Below are 8,231 nucleotides of genomic sequence, written 5' to 3'. Positions count from 1 at the left end.
GAGCAGTCAGTGCTCTTAATGGTGGAGCCATATCTCGTGCCCCCTTGGTTTTGTTTGTTTGTTTGTGGCAAGGTCTCAGTGTGTTTCTCTTCTGGCCGGTCCAGGAATTACAGAGATCCTCTGCCTCCTGAGTGCTCAAGTTAAAGGAATGAGCCACCATACCCAGAAACCTATTTACAAAAATGATTATTGTTGTGCATGTATCATGTGTATGCATGTATGATGTATGTGTGTGCACATGCAGAGGCTGGTGGGCACCTTTTGGGAGTCAGTGCTCCCCCTCCACACACGGGGGTCAGACCCACATCAGCAGGCTTGCACAAGTGCATCTCACCTGCTGAGCCATCTCACTAGCCCACCCAACCATCCCGGAAGCCTTTCAGGTTCACTAATCCTCTTGACAAATCCTCCAGCAGCGTCGTCCTTACCCCTGCCTCTCCCAGCCCCCACACTGCAAGCTGCGGCACTCTTGACACTTTTTCTTTCTGTTCTGACATTCCTTTTGCTGTTTTCCTAAGGGCTCCTTTTCTTATATGGCCTGTGCCCTGCAAGTCTCTGTTTAGGATCATTTTCCTTTATGTAGTCCAAGAAATCATAAGTCACCAAAATGGGTTCTGAATCCCAAACCAAGGACGCCATGCTGGTGGTTAATTGTAACTGTTAACCTTTCCGGTCCCATGAGAATGGTAACACATGACTCTGGGTGTGTCTGTGAGGTTATTTCCAGAAACGCATTGGGTCATGAGGGCCCTGACTGGATGATGGATTAATCTCTTGATGGATTTTGTTGTTGTTGTTTTTCAAGATAGGGTTTCTCTGTGTAGCCCTGGCTGTCCTGGAACTCACTCTGTAGATCAGGCTGGTCTTGAACCTGAGACTGTCTCCCTAGTGCTGGGATTAAAAGTGTGCACCACCGGGCGGTGGTGGCGCACGCCTTTAATCCCAGCACTCGGGAGGCAGAGGCAGGCGGATCTCTGTGAGTTCGAGGCCAGCCTGGGCTACCAAGTGAGCTCCAGGAAAGGCGCAAAGCTACGCAGAGAAACCCTGTCTTGAGACCCCCCCCCCTCCCAAAAAAAAAAAAAAAAGTATGCACCACCACCACCCAGCTTCTCGATGGATTCTTAATATGATGGTGTCTTAGTCACTGTTCTATCGCTGTGATGAAACACCATGAGCAAGGCAACTTAGAAAAGGAAGCGTTTGCCAGGTGTGTCGCTTGGGGCAGCCTTCGACACAAACAAATCACTTCCAGTTTACTTCAGCTTCTTTCTTGCCACCAGGACTGCCTAGTGCTGCCACACCTCCCCACCCTGGTGGACTGCAACCACCAGACAAAAGAAACTCTCCTCGTTTTAAAACATTTACTTGGGTACGTGCCTGAGTGCATGCAGGAGTCTGTAGAGGTCCAAAGAGGTGTCAGGTTCCCCGGACCTTGAGCCACAGATGGTTGTGAGCTACCATGTGGGTGCTGGGAACTGAAACTAGATCCTATGTAAGAGCAGCAAGTGCTCTTAAGTGCTGATCCATCTCTTCAGCCCAAAATTCTCTTCTTAAGTTGTCTTTGGCCATGATATTTTATCACAGCAACAGAAAAGTGACTAATAACTTTACTTCCTCTCTGCCACTAGATTTAAAAAAAAAAAATCTGGATCACACACCCCTTTTACCATGATGTTCTACCAAAGCCATGAGTCAAAGAAATTACAGATTAACCCTCTGAAACTGAAAGCCAAACACGATCCTTTATTCTTTATTAGGTAGTTTGGTCATAGCAACATAGTAATTAATACAGCTAATACAGTAACATATACAGTCTTAGTAATTAATACAGCTAATGCAGTAATATAGACACTGTGGTTCTGCGTATCCTGCCTAGATTTTCTCAAATTTCTTACTTAGAGCAATGTCTCTAGATGCTCCCCACCCCTTCTGATACAGGATCCTCAGCATCTCGAACTAGCCTGGAACTTGATATTTAGCTGAGGATAACCTTGAACTTTATTTAGTTCCTTCCTCTTCTACCTCTCTAGTGCTGGGATGACGGAAGTGTAACAGTGCTGGGTCTCAAACCCAGGACTTTGTGCATTCTAGACAAGCATCCTACCAATTGAGCTAGCCTCTTCCCCCCGCCTCCTGATTTTACTTTATTTACTTATTTGGTTGTTTGCATTTGTTTTGTTTTTATGCAAAGTCTCAAGTCAAGAATGACTTTGAACTTCTGGTCATCCTGTTTGCACCTCTGAGCACTGGGATTACAGGTGTGCACACGATGTCCTTTTCATTGTGCAGTCCTAGAGAGGGAAGCACTGGGACTGTATAAATTGGAGTGTTAAGTCTATTCACAATGGTGTACAACTATCGCCACACGCTGTCTCCAAAGCTGTTCGTTTTTTTCTGACTGAAACTTTGTGCTCAGTTATTTATATATTTATTCATTTATTCTGGGCCGTAGTACAAGGCTACATTCAATTCATGGTGGCTGGGAAGAAAGCAGGACCTTGAAGTGGCTGCTCATTTCGTTTTTTGCTAGCTGATGTCTCCATGAACATGGGACAGTAGATGAAGGACAGGAATGACCGAAGAAACTGGGCATGAGAGAGACAATGTTTGATGCACAGTCCACTGAGCCAATAGTACCACGTTTATAAGAGTGTTAAGAAAGATGGACTAAGCCAGGTGTAGTGTCAAACACCTTGAATCTCAGTACTCAGGAAGGCAGCCTTTTCTACATAGCGAGTTTCAGGCCAGCCAGAGCTAAATAGTGAGACCCTGTCTCAAAAATCAATCGATCAATCAATCAATCAATCAATCAGTCATGCCCTGGAGACGTGGCTCAGGGATAAGAGCACTTGCTGTTTTTTGCAGAGGATCCAAGTTCAGTTCCCAGCACCTACAATAGTTCACAATCATATGTAAGTTCAGTTCCAGAAGCTCCAATGCCTTCTTCTGACATCCACAGACACTACACTTATGTAGTGCATACACATAAACTCAGGCACACTTGTGCACATACACACACAAAAAAAAAACTTTTAAAAAAATATCACATGGTCAGCATCAACACATAACATGCACCCACACATACAATTTTCCCCCAGTTGCCTTACATGTTTTGGTGGTCTCTTACAGAGCATGAGAAAGGAAACTCAGCACAAAGGAGATTTCTTTTCCCAGGAGGGACAGAGAGCAGGAAATAAAAGATAAACAGAGGAGACAGAGGATGAGGGAGAAGGGGAAGGGAACAAGGGAGTAGGGCAGAGGTATTTGTCCCTGAGGGACGAAGAACTGCCTCTGGATAGAGAGACTGAAGTCACACATAGGCAAAGGGCGGTTTATAAAGGTAAAAGGGGAAACCCTGTGTTAGGGTGAGATGTTTAATTTTGATTGGGCGTGTTAATTAGGTGAGCCAAAGGGGTCTTGTGATTGTTGGACTTCAAAACTTTGATAGCTGGACCTTGGTAGTCAGGCTCAGGAGGAGGAAGTAGCCAAATAAGGGCATAGACCTTGGGGGCTAGCTTCAGGAATGTCATCTAAAGGTTAGCAAGGCAGAGGGAATGGGGGAGAAGAGAGGGCAAAACCTGCCAGAGCCAGGAGTACCTTCACATGGCCATTGTGTATCCGCCCTGCAGTGGTCACATCTGTTCCTCCCCCATATGCTGCACAGTTCTTACAAGTACTTCCTGTTTTCTAGTAGGACTCTCCTGTTTTCCCCCCTTATGAGTTGTGCTTCTCCGGCTGCAGAGATGGCTCAGCTGATAAAACACTAGCACCACGATCAAAGTTCAATCTGCAGAACTCCATGAAAAAAATAGGTATGAATGGAATCAAATTGACAACCCTGACATTAATCCACGCACATATGAACACCTGATTTTTGACAAAGAAGCTAAAACTATCTTGGCTTCTTCAACAAATGGTGCTGGCACAACTGGATGTCAATATGTAAAAGATTACAAATAGGCCCATATCTGTCACCATGCACAAACTCATGTCCAAATGGATCAAAGATCACAACATAAATCCAGTTACACTGAACCTGATAGAAGAGAAAGTAAGAAGTAGTCTTGAATGCATTGGCACAGGAGACCACTTCCTAAATATAACACCAGCAGCACAGACACTGAGAGCAACAATTAATAAATGGGACCTCTTGAAACTGAGAAGCTTTTGTAGAGCAAAAGACACGGTCAATAAGACAAAAAGACAGCCTACAGAATAGGAAAAGATCTTCACTAACCCCACATCTGACAGAGGACTGATCTCCTAAATATATAAAAATTCAAGAAACTAGACATCAAAATACCAAACAATCCAATTAAAAAATGGGCTACAGATCTAAACAGATAATTCTCAAAAGAAGAATCTCAAATGGCTGAAAGACATTTAAAGAAATGCTCAACATTCTTAGTCATCAGAGAAATGCAAATCAAAATGACTCTGAGATACCACCTTACACCTGTCAGAATGGCTATGATCAAAAACACGACAGTCGATTGTCTTCCTTCCTTGCCGTGAGTGTTTCTTGGACACCTGTGACTCGGCCCTGCTGATAGCAAGATGTCTTCAGGAAATGCAAAAATTGGGTATCCTGCCCCCAACTTCAAAGCCACAGCTGTTATGCCAGATGGACAATTCAAAGATATCAGCCTAAGTGAATACAAAGGAAAATATGTCGTATTCTTCTTTTATCCTCTTGATTTTACTTTTGTGTGCTCCACTGAGATCATTGCTTTCAGTGATAGGGCAGAAGAATTTAAGAAACTCAACTGCCAAGTGATTGGAGCATCTGTGGATTCTCACTTCTGTCATCTGGCATGGATTAATACACCCAAGAAACAAGGAGGATTGGGACCCATGAACATTCCTTTGGTATCAGATCCCAAGCATACCATTGCTCAGGATTATGGAGTCTTAAAGGCTGATGAAGGTATCTCTTTCAGGGGCCTCTTTATTATTGATGATAAAGGTATCCTTCGACAGATCACTATAAATGATCTTCCTGTTGGCCGCTCTGTGGAGGAGATTCTGAGACTAGTGCAGGCCTTCCAGTACATTGACAAGCATGGTGAAGTGTGCCCTGCTGGCTGGAAACCGGGCAGTGATACCATCCAAAAGAGCAAAGAATATTTCTCTAAGCAGAAGTGAGCACTGGGCCATTTTTCTGCCAGGCTGCATTGGTCAGCCAGAAGAAAATTTCTTGTACTCTATTCGTGCTTAAACAAAATGTGATGTGATTCAAGACATCCCTTTCCTACAGTACTGGGGGCGGTTAGCCTTTCTTCCACTATTGGGAATAACCTGAGGTTTGTTGTGAGTTGCAGAAATCAACCTGTTGTTCTTTTTTTTAGTATCTATTAAACTTGATCTCTGAAAAAAAAAAAACAAAACACGACAGTCTATGTTGGAAAGGATGCAGAGTAAAGGAAACACTCCTCCACTGTTGGTGGGAATGCAAACTTGTACAACCACTGTGGAAATCAGTATGGCGGTTTCTCAGAAAATTGGGAATCGATCTACCTCAAGACCCAGCCATACCACTCTTGGGCATATACTCAATCATACCACAAAGAAACATGCTCAACTATGGTTCATAGCAGCACTATTTGTAATAGCCAGAACCTGGAAACAACCTAGATGCCCGTCAACTGAAGAATGGATTAAGAAAATGTGGTACCATATACACAATGGAGTACTACTCAGCAGAGAAAAACAATGACAGCATGAAATTTGCAGGCAAATGGATGGAACTAGAAAATATCATCCTGAGTGAGGTAACCCAGACTCAGAAGGACAAACATGATATGTACTCACTCATAAGTGGATTCTAGATATAAAGCAAAGAACAATCAGACTGCAACCCACAGAACCAGGAAGACTATATGGCAGGGGGGACCCTAGAATGACTGTGGCTTATAATAAGTTTTGGTTTTACTCAATCACTGGGCAAGCCTCAGTGAAACATTTCACTATTAGGATAAGAATTTGTACTGTATCAAGCTGATAATAGAAAAATAAATAAATAAATATGAAAAAAAATAAAAGAAAAACTTGAAAAAAAAAGAAATGGCCAAAAAATTCAAAGGTATAAATAAGAAAATTATGAGTGGGGGCTGGCAAGGTAACATACAATTGTGGTTGTATAATTTGGCATGTAAATTATTCTTCAATAAAGTTGCTTTTTAAAAAACTGGAGCCGGGTGGTGGTGGCGCACGCCTTTAATCCTAGCACTCGGGAGGCAGGGCCAGGTGGATCTCTGTGAGTTCCAGGCCAGCCTGGGCTACAGAGCGAGTTCCAGGAAAGGCGCAAAGCTACACAGAGAAACCTTGTCTCAGGAAAAAAAAAAAAAAAAAAAATGGGGCTGGAGAGATAGCTCAGTGGTTAAGAACACTAGCTGTTCTTCTAGAGGACCCGGGTTCAATTCCCAGCACCCACATGGCAGCTCACAAATGTCTGTAACTCCATTTCCAGTGGATATGACACCTTCACACAGATACACATACAGGCAAAATACCAATGCATATAAAATAAATTTAAATAAATTATATAAAAAAAACTGGGGAAAAAAAGGCTAGGTATGGTGGCATGTGCTTACATCCAGGCCCTGGTGAGGCAGAAACAGGCAAATCCCTTTGGCTAGTCAACCAAGGAAAAAACCTGCCTTTATTTTGTGATGGGTGTTTTTTGTGTGTTAGTCTGTCACATGCATGCAGTGCCGGTGTGGGCCAGAAGAGGGCACCAGATCCTCTGGAACCGGAGTTACTGTTGCCCGCCATCATGTGGATGCTGAGACTTGAACCCAGGCCTCTGCAAGAGCAGCAAGTGCTCTTAACTGCTGAGCCATCTCTCCAGCCCCTTAACTAATTTTATTTTTATTATATTTGTTTATTGATTTTTTTTTTTTTGAGACAGGGTTTCTCTTTGTAGCTCTGGCTGTCCTGGAACTCACTCTGTAGGGCAGGCTGGCCTCAAACTCAGAGCTGCCTACATCTGCCTCCCAAGTGTTAGGATTAAGGGCATGGCCCACCACTTCCAAGCTAACAAATTTTTAAAATCAATTTTGCTCCTGTTTCTTGTGTTTTGCTAACACAGTCTAATCTGAAAAAAATCTGAAATCCAAAACACTCCAAAATCTGACATGTTTTGAGTGACAACATGATCTCAACAGGTTGCAGAGTGGCCTTTGCAGGTCCCTCAGATGGTCTAAACCTCTATCAGGCAGCTCAGCTGGGTTCTGCTTCTTCCAGGCAGCTTGGTCTGGTTTCAGAGTCTTCTCAGCTTTAGCTCTCTGAGAGTCTCGGGTCTAACTCAGCTTTTGTTCATCCCAGAGGGGCTCTCAACTTTTACTGTTCATGGCGAGGAGGGGCTAGTGAATCTGGCCGGTTTCAGGTACCAACGGAGGCTATTTTGAGTCGTCTACCTTCCATTTAAGGAGCTTCCTTGCAAGACGGAGCGTTTCGATCTCAGAGGACACTGTTAAACACAGTCTCCAAAGACTGTACGCCTGCAGCACTGTCGGGGATGGTAGAGCTTTTAGGAAGTGGGGCCTAGGAGAAGGAAGCTGGTCACTGGTCCTCGAAGGGATGTGGGACCCATCCTCTCTGCTCTCCCGCCTCTGAACAGAGCTGCTCCTCCGTGGGCTCTCACGTGCTTCACTGTGCAGCCCAAGAGCCCAGAGACTGCGGCTGAAACCTCTGAAGCCCCGAATGGACAAACCTTTCCCCTGCGGACCACCTTGGGGCTGGAGAAGGGGCTCCGTTGGTGACTGCTAACCGGCCTGCATGAAGCCCCGATCTGATCGTGAGTCGGGTTGTGGTGGTGCACACCTGTAACCTCAGCACTTGGGAGACTGAGGCAGGAGATTGCGCTGATTCTGACAAAGAATGACTGGACTGCTGGGTGAGACCCTGTTTTAGGAGCTGAAGCAATGACTTAATGGCTCAGAATCCACAAGGAGGCTCACAGCCCATGTGACTTTAGTCCCAGGGGATCCACACCGAGCTCTTTAGTCCACTTGCTTTAATTCCTCTGGGATAACTTGCTGTGTACACAGCTTCAGTTCTGTCCTGGTGCCTAGCTCCTTTCTTGCCTGATTTCTCTCTATATCTACTGCCCCTTCTAAGTTCTATCTTAATTCTTTCATCTTAATTCTGCCTCATCTAGGTCCTTTTCATCTCACTCTTACCCAGCTAGTACTTCCCCATCTGACTCTTCATCTTCCATCTCGTCCACA

The 8,231-nt window shown here is 44.5% G+C and overlaps 1 pseudogene; it reads left to right on the top strand.

Moving 5' to 3' along the window:
• Window positions 1-4,487: 4,487 nt before the first annotated feature.
• LOC102906127 (peroxiredoxin-1 pseudogene) lies at window positions 4,488-5,387 on the top strand (annotated as a pseudogene).
• The last annotated feature ends 2,844 nt before the right edge of the window (window positions 5,388-8,231 follow it).

This window comes from Peromyscus maniculatus, chromosome 8, assembly GCF_049852395.1.
Source record: "Peromyscus maniculatus bairdii isolate BWxNUB_F1_BW_parent chromosome 8, HU_Pman_BW_mat_3.1, whole genome shotgun sequence".
Taxonomy (NCBI): domain Eukaryota; kingdom Metazoa; phylum Chordata; class Mammalia; order Rodentia; family Cricetidae; genus Peromyscus; species Peromyscus maniculatus.
This window is presented reverse-complemented; position numbering and strand designations above follow the sequence as displayed.